This window comes from Pollicipes pollicipes, unplaced genomic scaffold (assembly GCF_011947565.3).
Source record: "Pollicipes pollicipes isolate AB1234 unplaced genomic scaffold, Ppol_2.1 Scaffold_6686;HRSCAF=7923_pilon_pilon_pilon, whole genome shotgun sequence".
In the NCBI taxonomy this organism is placed as follows: domain Eukaryota; kingdom Metazoa; phylum Arthropoda; class Thecostraca; order Pollicipedomorpha; family Pollicipedidae; genus Pollicipes; species Pollicipes pollicipes.
In genome coordinates this window covers 43,577,840-43,595,199 of record NW_023596921.1, presented here as the reverse complement: position 1 = coordinate 43,595,199, position 17,360 = coordinate 43,577,840, and the positions used below count along the sequence as shown (strand labels likewise).

The 17,360-nt window shown below is 48.3% G+C and overlaps 3 non-coding genes across 3 annotated transcripts; all 3 read left to right on the top strand.

Moving 5' to 3' along the window:
- Positions 1-2,666: 2,666 nt before the first annotated feature.
- Positions 2,667-2,738, top strand: TRNAG-UCC (transfer RNA glycine (anticodon UCC)). Its single transcript has one exon. It is a non-coding gene; the product is annotated as a tRNA-Gly (tRNA).
- A 1,782-nt stretch (positions 2,739-4,520) lies between these two features.
- TRNAG-UCC (transfer RNA glycine (anticodon UCC)) lies at positions 4,521-4,592 on the top strand. The gene has a single exon. It is a non-coding gene; the product is annotated as a tRNA-Gly (tRNA).
- A 12,041-nt stretch (positions 4,593-16,633) lies between these two features.
- TRNAG-UCC (transfer RNA glycine (anticodon UCC)) lies at positions 16,634-16,705 on the top strand. The gene has a single exon. It is a non-coding gene; the product is annotated as a tRNA-Gly (tRNA).
- The last annotated feature ends 655 nt before the right edge of the window (positions 16,706-17,360 follow it).

Here is a 17,360-nt window from a genome sequence, read left to right as displayed (position 1 = left end):
TGGGCTGCGGGTGGTACGAGGGGCGGGCGTAAGCCTGGCCGTAGCGGGCCTCACCCTCGTACGTGACGTCAGCGACGTAGCCAGAGTAGGCATCAGCGACGTTGTAGGTCACCTTTTGGGTACGACCGTCGGGAAGGACAACAGAGTAAGAGCCCTGGGTACTGTAGCCATCACGGCCCTCTTGACCGTTGAACTGGGGCTCGTAGTCTCCGTAGCCGTGGACGTCGTAGTTGAAGTGGTACTTGGGCGGCTGGTCGTAGCTCTGCTGGTGGGCCGGGGCGTAGCTGGGCTGGCGGTGAGCGGGGGCGGGGGCGTAGGTGGTCTGATGGTGGGCCGGGGCCCTGTAGCCTGGGGCGTTGTCGGCGGCGGCAACGGCCAGAACAGCGACGACCAAGAAGACCTGAAAACGTGCCCCATGTTTTGTAGCGCTAACTGTCGTTAAACATGTGTAGCTACCTACTGTGTTAATACGTTGGCTTTATCGATGACAGACATGCCTTCATGTACGAAATGCTGAGTATTGCCGGTGATATTTTTCTGAGCACGTCTGCAGACGGTATATCAAGACCGCTGTTTCGTCGATGTCCCCCAGAACTACTGCTGCCCCTTAGAGCACAATGCCGACATAATGCGCAGCAGTATTGTAGACAATAACGATCTGGCAAAGGAAGTGTTTTCCTTTAGAGTATCATGGAAAGACTCCTTTGGTCCCTTCCGTCGAACACACATTGAAGACAGCGACTTTTGTTTCACATACGTAGTGGAAACTTTATGACCAGTTCTCTGCTCCACCTTCTGAACACTTGCCTTCATGTTGTGCCGTAGGGTGTGTGGGACCAAGTGATACCAAACGTGGTGGTGTCTCACATTTTATACCACTGCTGGCGGCTGAACGGTCGGCTCGGCTTGTGGGATTCCGCATGGGAGAGAGTGTGAGCGATGGGTGCGGCGTGTGAACTCAGCTCCGGAGACCAGGGACGCACGATATGGGTTAGACTGACCTGTGGTCACCGTGCGACACGCGAAGTTAGGCACAACCGCCGCTGTCGGTTGTTTATCCCGACTTGAAGTGGCAATCCTGCCTGGTAATTATCCTCGGTAAGGGGTTTGCCCTACGCTTTCATCAAGGACTTTTGCCCGGCTGGTCAACACACAAAGCTCTTTGAATGCTCGTAGTGGGCTTGCATCTTTTTTTTCGTTGACTGCATGTCTTACTGCTGTCTGATAGCCTGCATGTCAGGCATTGGACCACGCGTAGACAAAGCTGTGACTAGAAAAGTGGTAAAGAACGATGGCGACATTCATGCTACACCAGTCACAAGAGGGGAAATAGGGGAAATTCTGCCCGGCGCCTCTGAATTTCTTCCAAATTTGCACGCACTTAGAACTCATATGGCAATAGCATGTGAGGATGTTACCATGTGCGACGTCTGATGTCACGCTCAAAGGACATTGACCTTTGGCGATCGCATAGGCAGGTTGGTTTCAAGTTTGAAATAACTCTGAGATTGGTAATCGGACAGCTTATTTTGTGTTACACCATTGTGCACAACTGTCACAGATTGCAATACTCTACGCCGAAGTTAGCAGTGACCACATTTTAGCCTTTTACATGTGCTGGTGACATTTACTTGATATATTACGTGGTGAACATACATTTTAGCCTCATTTCGTAAGTCCAGTCTCTCTAAAATATCCACTATTATATCTTGCACGATCCTAAATACACACTGGAAAAGCAGCATTCTCCAACATGTTTGCCCACAGCCCGGTCCGCTTGCCCAGCAAGATATCCAGCCCGCAAAAGTCCGCCCTCCCACAACGTTGATTCCGCGTTAACACGCATATACGCTAAAATTGTTATATGAGCTGTGTCATTTCTCCCTAATTTTAACCCCATGCATACTGTGCCTAATATATCATGTCAGTGTCATCTCCTGCAAAGCGTTGTTTGGCTAGCATCATTGTTTCAAAGCAGTGATCCAAATACCTGAGCTATAAAATTTAGATTGTACCAAGGTAGACCTTAAGTGCTCTTATCCCACCTTTCAACTACAAATGAGAAGGAAGAGAGTATAATTTAAAATGGCTGGTGACTAAGATATGTCAGATACTTCACTGTCCCACCACATCTCAGTAGGCCGCAGGCCCTGTGTTGTAAAGTTGCGTGCATCATCCGATGCTCTGCACTAACAGAGTATAATGTGCTGGATGTTTCAAGGGCATAAGAAGTGTTCGCAGCTCCCTACATTGTGCAGAAGCACATACACCATTTGAAGGCGCTACAATCGCTACTTTGTAATAACCTGTGTTCAAAAACCAGACGCAAGCTCTTATGCGTCGTTTCCTGTACTTTAGTGGATACATTACGCAACGATGCAAAATATACAGCGCACGACAGTTTTCAAATTGTTCACACGAGTCTCTAGTTACTGAGTCACTGAAGTCACTGAAATCCTGTTATTCCACTGGTCATGCGGTGATCAAGGCGAAGACAAAATATAAGTATTTAGTCGTTAATAGCTGACTTTCGTGGATGCGATTTCCAGTCATGACGGCCTGTAATCACTACGTCTGGCACTCACTGGCCCACTTGCCTTTCTTGAGGAAAACCAAGTACTGGTGACCGTTATATGCAGCATTTGCAACGAGCGTGGTATATTGCAGCGATGGTGGTATAGTGGTGAGCATAGCTGCCTTCCAAGCAGTTGACCCGGGTCCGATTCCCGGCCATCGCACGTATGGTTTCGAGCTAAGTTTTGATCTCAGTAGACCGTAGGCCCTGCGTTGTACACTTGCATGCATCATCTGATGCTCCGCACTGACAGAGTAAAATGTGCTTGATGTTTCAAGGGCATAAGAAGTGTTCGCACGTTCAGCAGCATAAGTACAGACACTATTTAAGGCCTTACAATCGCTGCCATGTACTAGCCTGTGTTCAAAAACCAGACGGAAGCTCTTATGCGTCGTTTGCAGTACTTTAGTGGATGCGCCATGCAACAACACGGAATAAACAGCGCACGACAGCTTTCAAATTGTTCACACATGTCTCTGACCACTATCCATGCTTCATCCCACAACCATTGCCGCCGATGATGTGATGCTGTGTCGATCTGGAATGGTTGACACAGATTTCACACAGATACAGGTATTAAAGGAGAGGGAAAAGTTGTTGCACCATTAGGTGCGTACCCATCTTGAGATCACTTGGTGCAGTTTACAGCTCTGCTCTTAAGACCTGAGCCTGCCAAGTTTCTGAGCTACACGCCCGCGAACATGTGCAGACAAGTTCGAGAAGACTAGTTCAAGATCACCCAGGCATCCATGGAGCAATAATAACGTCACTGAAATCCTGTTATTCCACTGGCTGTGCGGTGATCCAGGCGAAAGCAAAGTATCATTGTCTAGTCGCTTTTATCTGACGTTCGTGAATACGATTTCCAGACATGACAGTCTTCAATTTCCTCTCAGTCAATGTTATGAAAAGTACGACGAAGTAGCCAATAATGCAATGCGGAGGATATCTGCTTGACTCAGAAATCGTCTTGTCTTGGGCAGTCTTTTCCATTCGAAAGTGTACAAGTGCTCATAACCATGTTTCTGTATACCAGATGCCTGCTTGAATACCTTCAATTGTGGAACATACCCCTAACCGCAACGTAATGTTTTCAACTGAATGAATTTTAAGACGCGATAACAAGAGGTTAACAAGAGGTTACAGCGCCATTTTCTTTTCTTTTTAGCTTCCGTCCAGACGTCTTTTGAGACAGGATTTGAGGACCTATTTTTCATGTGACATCAAAACGTTATTTCGGCGCCCTCTGGAGACGCTGAAGACGGCCTTTGCCTCAAAAACCTTCAAGACGTTCTTTGCATACCAGGACGTATCTTGAGGTGATTGGAAGGTATATGAGTGTCTTAAGACGTCATTTTGGGACGTCTTTTAAAACCATTTGCGATGATGCCAACGTATTTCTTGTTTACATGGCTAACAGTTGTTACGAGACAATGGCTAGAATAGGTGCCTCGAAGCAGATCTTTTTGCTATCAGAGATGCCAAACCATAAGGACCATAACAGTAAAGACGGCATTTATCGGCAGTCAGAACCGCACCGCGCCCATAATGCGGTAGACAATTTCAGCATCATAGCCAGTGCTGTGCTAATGCACCATGAGCCCGGCTCTGATGTCAACAGTGTGTTCAATGGGAGAGCTGAGACTATCCCCACGCCTGACACCACACCTTGAACTAAACCCAACAAATGTGGAGATCAATACTCGGGACGAAACAGTGACTTGCTGATAGCGATGCAGTGTCAGGACCGTGCGACAATCCATTGTCACAAACCATGAATCCAAGGTACATGCATACACAACCATGCGTTGAGGCGGTGATTCCGACACCATTGACGACAGACCAGCCTGTAGGAACTACATCTGACACTTACTGGCTCACTTTGCTTTCTTGAGGAAAACCAAGTACTGTTGACCGTTATACGTAGCATTTGCGACGACTGCAAGCGATGGTGGTATAGTGGTGAGCATAGCTGCCTTCCAAGCAGTTGACCCGGGTTCGATTTCCGGCCATCGCACGCGTGGTTTTAAACCGAAGCCCAGCACACTGCTCACCCGCCAATGGTCACCGCGCGAGCGGTGAGAGGGAGGCGAGCGGTTAACGGACTATCAACTGAACTTCGCCCCAGTCTTTGGTCCTTCTCATATCGCCCACACCGGCACCATTCAAACATGTCACATGACCATCTTTCTTATGTACCAGCATATTTCGCATATAAACGTTCCAACATGCAGGCGGCCGTTGCTCCCGCTTAGCCAGCACTCCGGGGTCCCCGCGGTGCCGACCGGCGGCCCGACGCGCGCGCAACACGAACCGGCGCCGGCACAAGGCGTGATCGACGGACCTCCTCCGAGTCGGTCACCATCGCCCTGTCCCGCCAGGTGCACGAGGTCATCTCGTTGTCGTCAGCGTAAATGCAGAGATATAATTCAATGGGCGGGGAACACTGAGGGACGGGGCGGGGACGTGTGGTGCACAGACCATTCCAAAGACGCGCGTGCGCCCCCGCACAGCACCCCACTCCTATGCAGGAGGTGGAATGAATAGTAAAACGGTATCATTTCACGTAGGAGGGTAAAGCAAAACTAAAAGGAGCAAACGGGCTACGAAGCGTCACGCGCATACGACTGTGTAGGGAAGACGGCGTCTTTTAAAACTGCTGACAGCTTGTCGAGCGTGTAAGCGATGCAGTTCGAGAGACACGAGTTGCGAACGCGTCACACAGCCACAACATGGACTTGGTTCCGAACGGCGTCGGCCGCCTTACCATACTGGTCTCCCGCTGCCCTACACACACAGACACGGACCGCGCGTCACGGCCGGCAAGAGGGCCCGACTAGCTGACATATCGCCCGGTCACTGTCCGGTTGGTGTCCCCCACGGTGGCCGCCGGCTCCTGACCGACGGCACGGGCACACCGTTCGTCCGGAGCACACCAGCCCCAGCCCCAGCTGGACCGGACCGGACCGGACCAGACCGAACCGCAGCAGAGCAGAGTACACCAGCCCGGATCAGACCGGAGACGCGTCAGTACCTGATCAGCCACGGTCGACAGAGCTGTACCGGGACAGCCCCCCCCCCCCCCCCTCCGCCCCTCCCTCATCAGCCACGGCTGACTTTGTCGGGACGGGACAGCAAACCTCTCTACCCTGACCAGTCACAGCTGACAGAGTTGGACACATACACACCACCCGGCAGCCCCGAGTCGCGAAAACACCCTCAAGCCTCACGCTTGTCCTTGCAACGCCAGTGTCAGGCAGACACAGCCTCTCCTCTGTTTTGTCCCGGTCTCGATCGAGTCGCACCGATCCAGCCACTCTCCCTCCCCCGCCGATCAGTCGCCCTGTCCCCTGACCGCCCCCCTCCCTCACTCCGCTTGGTCGCAACCGACAGAGCTGCAGCGCGGCAGCGGGCGGTCGCGCCGCGGTCGCGCCGCCGGGCCAACCTCGAACACGGCGCAGTTGGTGGGTCACGCGGCACAGAGCCGGCCGGCTCGGCCTGGACGGCTGCGGGATGGCTAGCCGGTCGGGCGTGTGCAGGCTGAGGTAGTGCACGATCATCACCAGGTCGGAGCGCTGCGCTTCCAGCTGAGCGGCGCGACTCTTCAGCGCCTTGTTGCGTTTAGAACCAATGCACTCTAGATGGGAGAGGGAAAATTTGGCTTCCCGCTATGACCACACACAGTGGGGGGGGGGGGGGGGGGGCGGGCATGGAGGATGTAGAGAAGAGTGACTGAGGGTTGGAGCAGCCACGACTGAGAAGCTGGCGAGCTAGCCGGCCCCGGTGATGACTGCACCGCACTCCCCCACGCCAGAACCAGCGGCGTCTGAGATGGTGACTGATGACGCAACCAGCGCGGGTGTCCGTGGCGTGCGCGCTGGGCTCACCGGCCCCGATTGGGAGGAAGCGGTCAACAAACAGGCCGACCCTGCGGTAAGCCCGTCTACCAAGAACCTTTTAAGACATGTCTGTGGCCTGGAACCCACGTCCCCGGAAGGCTTGGACGCGGTTCAGAATGATAAAATGACAAAGAATGACAGAGCTCTAAAGTATTGTTTTATATGCGTCCAAACTTCATCCGTTTTGCTGCCAGTCATGAGCGAGTGCTACGTCTGGGGTGGAAATATGTCCGTGAAGTTGGCGATTTTTTCAGCGATTTTCTTCAGCGACGAGTTCCGATTTCTCTGAAAAGGGTCTCGAGAGAAAGTATGGCACGAGAACATTGAAAATTACTTTTATTTTGCAATGTTATGTGACCTTCAAAATCGAAAGCGGGGTCAAAGGACGGGGATCTTGATATCACAAAATATTACCTGTCGATTTAAGAAACGCAAGCATTAAAATATTTACAAGCAAGACGACCACTACGTCATTAAAAAGGTCCCGACTCCTCAAGGCTATCCTTCAAGGTCAAACAAGGGCTCAAAGAATGGGGGACTCCACATCACCAAAAAATTACCGACCGACTTCATACTGCAACTGTCGGAATATTCACCACAGAAAAAACTAGCGGCCGTCAAAAAGTCCTGCCACTCCTCTGCTTCTGTCCAGTCGTCTCAAAGACACCTTTCAAGGTCAAACGCGGGCTGAAAGGACACGGACTAGTTTGGCGGACGCCATTTTTTTCTGTGGTGAATATTCTGATGTTTCAAGTTTCATGTCGGTCTGAAATGTTTTGGTGATATGGAGTTCCCCGTTCCGTGAGCGCGCGTCTGACCTTGAAGGGTAACCTTGACAGGTCAGGACTTTTTGACTGACGCCTAGTCCTTTCTGTAATGAACGTTCGGGTCCTGGCAGATTAACAGTCACCCGGTAATTGTTGGGTGAAAAGGATTCCCCCGTTTGTTAAGCCTGAAATTAACACTGAAGGATGGCCTTGACAGGTCATGATTTTTTGATGGACGCTATTTTTTCTGTGATGAATATTCTGATCTTTGCAAGTTAAAAATCGGTCGGCACTTTTTGGATGATATTGGGTTCCCTGTCCTTGGAGGCTGAATTTGACCTTGCGGGATAACCTCGAAAGGTCAGGACATTTTGACGGACGCTGTTTTTTGTGTTGAATATTCTGTTTTTGTAGGTTGAAAATCTGCCGATAATTTTTGAGGAAAATTCAGTTCCCGTCATTGAAGCCCGCGTTTGACCTAGAAATGTGACCTTGAAGGGTCAAGTCCTTTTGGCGCACGCTTGCCCTTGCGGTTGTGAATATTTTGATGCTTACAGCTTTCAAATCGGCCGGTAATTTTTGTGATGTCGAATTCCCTGTCTTTTAAACCATCTTTTGGCATCAAAGGTCACAGGATATTACAAGATAAAGGTAATTTTCGATGTTTTCGCGCCATTAATCATCTACAGACACAATTCAGAGAAATCGGAACTCGTCACCGAACAACAACTGAACATCGCTGAATGCGTCGCCTTGTGTATCCCCATGACCATGCAGTGTAACGGGAAATTTAAGCCATGCTGGATATGCTATTAGTATGTGTATTGTAGTTTCCAGCCTCATTGCATGCTGATGGGATCTGTCAATGCTGACTGTATTATTGTCATCAAATGTTGTTCAGTATTAGATGTACCTCTATATGAGGCTGTAATGCATTGTATTATATTCATGAACATGTCACGTTTATTATTACACTAGACTTACATTATATTGTATTACATTTTCCATTTTGGTTCATTACATGTTACATTCAAGAATATGTCATGTTTTGTAAGCATGTGGTCATTTCAATTCAAAATAAACTAAAGAAGGATGGATTTGGGTCTCAGTTTTGTGTTATGATAGACGGTGCAGGGCAGGTCAAACACAGACAGGTTGGGACATGCGGGATCAAAGCATGATAGTCGCAGGAAGTAAGCACAATGCTCTCCATTTCCTGCAGATGATATGTTGCAGGATGCAGGATATGATGAAGGCTGGGCGCTGGTTCTTCTGTTTGATCTCCTGAAACATAAAGTCAGATTGTAGCTAGTGAATGCGGCATTGCGTGATGCAATTATTGCCCGCATTAAACGTGGGAATAAATATATGCCATAGGCCAAATCCTTTTTTAACTTCTCAATGGCAGCATCTAGTACTCTCGAAAAAATGTTTAGTGTTTTAGATTATTGTTTTGTGGTGGAGCGTATGGAAAATAAGATAATGTAAGGATGCGTACAAATCATTGAAAATGTGTACTTTCCTCCCATATGTCAGAAAAGTTTAACACTGATCAGTGGCGCATCGCAGAGCAACTGTAGTTTTCTTATCACACCGTCATAATAACGTCATTTAAATTCTGCCATTTCAGAAGCCATGCAGCGATGAAGGCCAAGAAAAATGTAATGGTCAAGTCGTTGACATCTCGGCGTTCGTGAGCGCGATTTTCAGGTATTACGGCCATCAATTGGCTTTCAATTGATTTTTTGCTGCGTACAATGACGCAATGAAGCATTGTCGTTTCGGGAACATATTTTCAAAAAAGAACAAATTGCGTTGTCTCGAGCAGTCTTTTCTACTTAAAAGTATGCAAACAATCATAAGTGGCCTGTTTCATCAGATCTGATGGTTGTTTCAACATCTTCAAATGTGAAACATTCCCTTTAAGTTGCATTGTTGCTACAATCATTGACGGAAACTGCACGTATGATCGCCACACAGTTATCAATTTGAGATTTAGCATGCCTTGGTATAGTCCTGCCGTCCAATCTGTTGCCGGAGGACCCTGATGCATTCGTTTATGGCGCGGCGGCCCCAGCCAGGCCCGGGTGGCGCACTCGTTGGTGGTCAGCGGTGTCGGCGTACTTGGCGCAAAGCAGACCGTACCGGTGGTCATGGGTGTTGGCGCATGAAGACCGATTAACAACTGGTAAAGTGGCCTGGTGAGGTATTGGTTGATTTTAATGTTTTGACATTCCTACAGCATGCATAGTCCGGCAATGCATTATGCGTTTTATTATTCTATTGCTTACACTTCTAGATAGTGGAATCCGCTTTGTTGCCGAGAAAGGTCAAACCATTGCAGGAATTTCTGTTGAGAGCTGGGTGACCGTTACCAAGGAGAAGAGGAAGAGACAAGGAAAGGCCGAGATTGGATGCGGACGGCGTGAGTGGGTTACAATTAAGACGTTGTTTCGGACAGTCAAGAAGAAGATGCATGACTGTCTTTAAATCATTACATTGACTGCATTTGGGTCTGATTTTATCGCGGTCGAACCGGCAAGAGTGAGTTAAGAATGTTTGATCCATCCTCAGTCGAGTTAACGCTGATTCGATTACGCGTTATTAACAGAATGAACTGTTTCATTCCTGCTATCTAGATTTCATACACAAATGACGGACCCTTGTTTCAGTTTTGCGCACCAAATGAATTCGCCTTACAATAGCTCTTATTATTTCTTTTCCGGGACAGTTGCAGTGGTGGCTGGCTGTACTATAAAAACAGCCTGATTCAACATGGAATTAGGATTTGATAGCTTAGAGGCATTGATTGAAAAACAAGACATGTTACCGCGCCTTGGTGTCAGTGGGATTTGCTGGACAATAATGCTTGCAACATTGCGATTAATTCTACTGAGAAAACAGATCAGAGGAGGAAGTCTGAACGTTTTCTTGATTGTCACAAAGAAAACCTCTAAAAACCTTATTTTCAATCTTGGATGCATCGGTGAAGTAAAACGTGTAGAACGAATGACTTGTATTGAACTTGTTTAATCTTGATTTAATGACGAACAAAAGTTCGTTTGATTAGGTTTTCTCAAAGCAAAACTATGTTGGGTGTCCTTACCACTCGGACAGTCGATGTATTTAATTCTCACCGTGGGGATTTGTCTCAGTGCAGCCGGTTACAAATTTTCCGACGTTTTGCTAAAAAAAGGGCTAGTGGGATACTTGATGAGCGATCAAGCCTTAACGATTACCTGAATAGAGCTATTTGGGACCTAATGGCTAAAAGAGAAGATTGGTTTTTGCTCATGGGGCACACATAGGAGTCGCACGTAAAGCTCCAGGTATCGATTGCAGTGCAGCGTTTTGGGAATCATCAATAAGCTCTTGCTTCAAGCGACCAAGGTATGTTTATATAGAATATTTAGATTCGTTGTTGATCGAAATAAACAGCTGAAAAGATTGCTCAGGGTTTTTTCTGTCTCCACCCAGTTATGTGGAAAGCAGAGCGCGAAGGACATTGAGACGACGTTGGGCCTTCATGCTAATGCTGTTTAAAATTACGCAAGTTGTTCAGTGCATTAGCGAGGAGCAGCATTCGCATAGATAAGACAGTGGTAACAGCCTTACACCTCGGAGAAATACCACAAGAGTGTGGATATAGGTAGGTTGATATTTTGGCAACATGCCTTCATCGAAACAATAGCAGAAGTGGTGAAATATCAACACATCTCTATGTTCATTCTCCTAATTTTTCTCCGAAGAATAAGGCTACCACTACTGTCCGGTTCACATTTATCCAGTTCACGTTTATTCCTGGTATCAGGCGTAAATCAAGAGATATGCCAAGAAAGGTATACAAAAGTTCGGGGGCTACTTCCCGTTTATGGCAGGTGGATCTAGCAACCAATGTATCTGTTTATCATCTCTTGAAAAAACTGTGCTTGTTTATTTGTTCACAGATAACTTCAAACTCAGTGTATCACACGATACTGAAATGCTGTGGAACTGAACTGAACCAATTGGACGACTTGAGTAGCTGTGTCTGTTGAGTGATGTACACACCAAATTGCTACATCATCAGCGAATATTCAATGGTATTTGTAGCGAAATTGCGTGATTATGTTCCCATCGATCTGGCGGTGAAATTTCGTGTTTGTGGCAGGACAGGAACATCTCATGGCATTACTTTCGCGTAATGCTGATTCATCAATATAACATTTTACTTAGTCGGGTGCGATTATTTGCCTTCCTATGCCTCTGATGTCGTTCATTTGTGTCGTTTATGGTATAGGCAGCTGTTGAGAAGTATACACCTTAAATATTTGAATCTGACTGTCACGGCTCGTGGATATCGTCTCCGCGGCGATTCAAAAGTGTTTGGTGGAAAACAGCTGAGATTACGTAGGTGACGTGCTTTATGACGTCATACACTTCTACATGAAGGGGCGGAGGATTTGGCGACATTTTCCAATTAGGAACGTAGCCCTGTTGTCTCAGGACCTTGGAAGCGGCTAGTGCAGCATCGCCCGGGCGTCCTCCGCATAGCAGAGCGAGACCAGCGCCGTACTATCGAGAACTAGGGTGGGGGGACAAGGACGGACTGGGGCTTTGGCAACTGCAGAGCTAAGCTGTGCGGTGCTTTGGCAACTGCAGGGCCAAGCTGCGCGGTACTTTGGCAACTGAAGAGCTAAGCTGTGCGGTGCTTCGTCAAACTGCAGAGCCAAGCTGCGCGGTACTTCTGCCACCGTGAAATCTCCGGGAACACGCGCTTCGGGTTTCCGGTCTCTGAGCACTCGCTGCTTGGGCCGGGGCTTAGAATACGCAGGCTCGGCCAGGAGAAAAATGTGCATTCGGTCACCCTTATCTACACGCCCCTGGTGCAGACTGCAGGTCCTGCTGTGTGTTTAAGTTGTACACCAGATGATGCGTTCTGAGTCAGATGATGTGCATGGTTGTGTTTGCAGTACATCGGTTGTCTAAGAAAAGTGAGTTTTTACGCGTGAAGTCAAAAAGCAGCACTGGCAAACGTGCTCGTGTGAGTTCACATTCAACAACACATTAAGGTTCTGTCATATGACAATCATTAAAGCAATGTCTGAACCGCATATTGAAACTTAAAACGGTGCATTTTCTTGCGTGTCGCTTTAAGCAGCACTTTGCAGCACCGTTTTGATGGGTTAAGTTACTTTGTATCGCTTGCCGCCCACAGTTTGTTGTTACCTGTGGTGGCTGCCGCCTCTCAGCATGCGGTGGCTGCAATGCCAGGCGTTGGTTTGTGGCGATACTGCAGTCGGCTCGCGCCTCGGCAGTATAGGTTTTGGGGGAAAAAACGTTTGCAATGCCACGTACTTTTTGTGCCCCAGTGCCAAGACACTCCTTTGTCTCACTTGGTTTTGCTACTGATAACACATCTCGGTGTGGACACCCTTGGTAGGCGTAGGTTCAAAGGTGTTAATCAAAAGGAAGCATGCCACCTTTCTTTTGCTTTTCACTTAGTGTACGGTAGATAAGACTTTCTCAAAATTCTCTGAATAGCTCGGAATTTGAATTTGAAAAAAACGCTCCTGGGAGAAGCTTTTCTTGGATGCCCTGTTCACTGCTATGAAAGTAAAACTTTACAGTTAGCTTTTTCCAACGGGTGTGTTATGTAATATTTGCAGCGCACTGATTTGTACAATTGTTTCTCTAATAATCGATTTAGATTTCTTCCATGTGGCGCTTACTACTATGGTTCCTCGCAAAGTGTACTTTGGCCTTGTGAAACGGAACATCACATGGTCTATAGTGACGCACTAGTTTAAACTTCCACCAGTGCCCTCCTCGGTAGCTGGCCCATGCTGCCCGCTGTCCGACTCACAAACGTTCATTTGTACTGGTGTTTTTCACACCGGCAGCGGTGCCACTTTTGAGCCAACAGGTTTAAAGGAGGCTAAGTAATGTATATTGATCGTGAACCAATGGCACTACACGGTGCTATTAATATATGCAAATGATCCTGAGGTTTCACGAGGGTATGTTTTTGACACATGGTCCAAAGGTGAGACAATCGTTTTAAACTGGTGAAGAGCGTTATGTTTTGTTCCTCTCGAATACAGCAAGAAATGTAGCGTTTTTCAGAAACGAGGTGAAGGCAAGGCACAACGTAGTAGTAGTGACCGGTTTAAAGGGAATGTTTCCCCATTGGCGTGGGGTTTTGAACTTAGAGAGTTATTTTCAAGATCATCCTCTGCGATTTACAGCCACGTTTTCTTTTCAGACCCCAAACTCTCTTATTTGTAATCTCGACGCGCGCGATCTCGCGCAGCTTATTTCGTGCTGCCAATTTGAAAGTCACTCAGACATGTATGACGCTATTGAAACATTACGTATTGGTGTACATCACAATTTGTATACTTTTAAAGAGAGTGTTTCATATTTTATGGGGGCTTAAACAGAAAAACACTGAAGATCATTCGACACAGCTTACAGCCTTACCTAAGGCCTCCTGTTTACCTGTACGCCCGCAAAGACGTGCAACCTATTTCGGTGAGACTATTTCAAGATCGCTCAGCAGTCGCGCAGCCAGAGCCCTGGCAAGGGTGGGGGGCACAGGGTTGACAAAGAGCCCGCTGATAGTGAGAAGGCCCCCTCCCCCCCAAACAATCGCCAGATATGGCACATTTCTTAATGAGGGAATGATTTTCATTTATGCTCTTATTTTCCTTGTGTAACTCGAACAGAAGCCAGAAGCTACCGCGCGATGAATTCTGAATGAAATTGATACTCCATAAATTGAAAAAATCATGCGTTAAACAAATGCATGAAATACATCGCCGGTGTTTCCCATGTTGTAATGGTCCAGTCGACTCCTTCTGAACCGATAGAAGTTAAGAAGGAGTTATGAAGCTTCGTCATTACTTCGTTATGTGCGTAGTTTTGAACATGCGCGCTAGCAGATCTTAGAAACAAAAACCTCGACGCCAGGCGTTGCAGTCTCCCAGCCGTTGTAGGCGCTGGAACGGCGGTCCTGTGGCTAATATTAAGCCATGGCCAACGGGCAGACGAAAGTCATGACGCATCTGAAAGACGTACCTCTGAACGATTTAGGGCATTAAATCGCACTTTTAAAAGGTCGTCCACGCGCATATTTCGCCATGCGATTTCTTAGATTGGTGCTACTAAAGCAATGGCATTTACCGCGCCGCGAAGTGGCGCTGGCTTGGATCTGGTGGCGGAACTGAACTTCAGTTTTTTGTTTTGCTGTAACTGTTCATCTGTTTTAAGAACAACCTCAAAGTTTAAAAAACGCCCAGTCTTTTCTTTCAGCGATGCGAATTAATTTTGAAACGCATTCGGAACTATCATTTTAAGACGATCGTTATCGCGCGGGGCGCGTTGTGTTACAGTGGCCAAGGCCGTTTGGTTTTCCGGAAACTGTAACCCAGACTATCGCTGTCCTTGCTCGCGAGATATGGGGCGAGCAGGCTCAAACCTTTTGGCGTAAGTTGTTCCACTAATCGATGCTGCAAAAGAATGAACGTTCTTAGGCAAACATGGGATGACAAGGTTCGTTTTTAAACTTATGTCGACCCATTCTCTTCAACACTGATGAGACTTATCATTTCCAGGCAAGGGGTCTTTTGAGTAGAGCACTAGGGGGCACATTTTTGTTTCCGGTCAGGAGCTGAAGGGCCGTCCCACCGCGGGGTGTCTTCCGCCTGCCATTCTGACGGCACGGTGCGTGACCCCTGGTCGATCAGGAAACCCTTAAAGGGATACATCACATCGCATCGGCCCCTTCCTGACGCGGAAAGTTTTCGGGCTTCGGTTTAATGGCTCGTGCTGGAATTGGGCTGGAGGACCCGCCGTCCGGCATTGCGGGCCTCGACTAGCACAGGACCGTTCTCTTGTCTCAACGTGAACACTCATCATAAGCTTTAATATTTCTCTTTTTGTGAGAGGGGCCCAGTCCAACGCAAGAGGTCTTCTGTCATTCGAGGTCCCGCCCCCTGTCTATGTTGACCAAATGCTCCCCTGACCGACTTGAGACTCGGCCGGCATTAGACATCCTGTGAGGCACTGGCCCCTGACCGATACAGAAGCCCAGCATTGTTGCAGGGGGCCCTGTCAATGCAAACCACTGACCTGGCCTTGTCCCTGCTGGGGAAATGGTCGCCCAAAGTTCTGACTGACAGGGAGGTAACTGTTCGGCAAACCGAGACACCGGCATTGTCTCAGGGGTTTTCAAAAGGTGCAGAAAACCACTGGCTGATAATTCACGTAACGGCCCTTAGGGCCGCAATTCCTTACGTGACCTAGAGCCAACCCTTCGTGCCATTAAGCCCTCCAATTCGGCCCTTGATCGCCGGTCCCGGTGGGCTCTCCAGGCTCTTCAAGCCTCCTCAAACACTGCCTCTGGACGACTCGGGCTCCGTGCCAACACAGGACCCCCTGTGAGGCACTGTGGGACCCCTGACAGAAGCTGGGGTCCCGAACAATGTAAACCGCTGGCTCCTGCTTTGTTCCTGCTGGGTGAATGGGTCACCAGGCCATGCCGACACGGTGCCGACTATACTTAATTGGTGGTGTCTGGCCGACATATAGGCCGTGATCGACTCAGGGTCCCCTGATTAGCGCACATGGCCCCCTGGATGACATTAGAGTTCCTGACCCGCAGGGCCGGGCCCATTAATACAACCTCCGGTCAGCCTTTCGGGCCCTTTAAGTCCTCAAATTAGGCTTCAGTTGTAGACACCGAGGGGCCCGAAGGGCCTCTCGGAACCTAAGGGGGATGCACATGACCCCTGTGCCCCTCCTGCCGGCACTACTGGCAGCGATCAAGGGGAATACAAAAACGGTCGATACGCTCATATCTGGCGTTTGTGAGCACGATTTCTAGAGATAACGGCGATAAATTGGCTCTCAATCAATGTTGTTCGAGGTACGATGGCGTAGTTCATAAAACCTGGACGCATTGAGTATCGTCCTATACGATGCTTGCTTCAATTCTTCAAAGTTGGAACATTCCTTTTAAGGTAATGAAACGTTCGAAATCGGCGGAATTTTAAGATGCGATGGCAAGAGGATGTCATCAAAGAATAATGTAAGACACGTAACGCTACTTTCAGAGCCTTTTAGGTGCCTTTCGTACATCTTTTCTCGTGGAATATGAATATCTATTTTTGATGTGACATCAAAACTCCCATTTGGCGTCCTCTTGAAACGTCCAAGGCGCCCTTTGGATACCAGGACCCACCTTCGTGTGATTGGAATGCTAGTAGTTGTCTAATAAACGTCATTTCGTCAAACGTCGAACGACAGTCCGGCCTATAACAACTACGCCTGCCACTCACTGGCCCACTGTCACTTTTTAAGTAAAACCAAGTACTGGTGACCGTTATTTTCAGCATTTGCAACTATTACAAGCGATGGTGGTATAGTGGTGAGCATAGCTGCCTTCCAAGCAGTTGACCCGGGTTCGATTCCCGGCCATCGCACACATGGTTTTGATCCGAGAGGAGGCATCCCCCACACGGCACACTGTTAACCCGTCAATGGCCAACGCGCAAGCGGTGAGAGGGAGGCGAGTGGTCAACACACCATCAACCCGATACCACCCTAGTCTCGGTGTTCTTGATATCGCCCACGTCGTTGGTCAAAATTGCCCCACCGCAATTTTTTCTTGCAACTAACACACTTCGCACACAATCCTTCCGACCGGAATGTGGCCGTTACTCCCGCTTGGAAACGGAAGAGCGGGACTCGACGCCGGGACAAGGCGTCGTCGAGGGACCTCCCCCGAGACGGCCATATATGGGACATTGATAAGAGGGCCAAGATAAACCTTCACTTACGGCTTCCTCATCACGTGTGTTTACCGCACAATCATGACTATTTTGGCATTAGACTGGCAATTCAGTCGCATAGCACGATTCGCGACAGTGACAGTCAGCAGTGATTCCATATCCAACAAATCGGGACCACTGAATACATCCCTGAATTCTGATGACTCCTGAGTGCTGAATGCGAGATCTAATGGGCTCCTGGCTGCAAGCCATCCAAACCTATTACAGATGTTCAATCTTCCGCTCGGTCAAGCAACTGCTCGGTCAAGTTTGATCTTGTTGATGATGACCTGTCTCATCTCAAGTC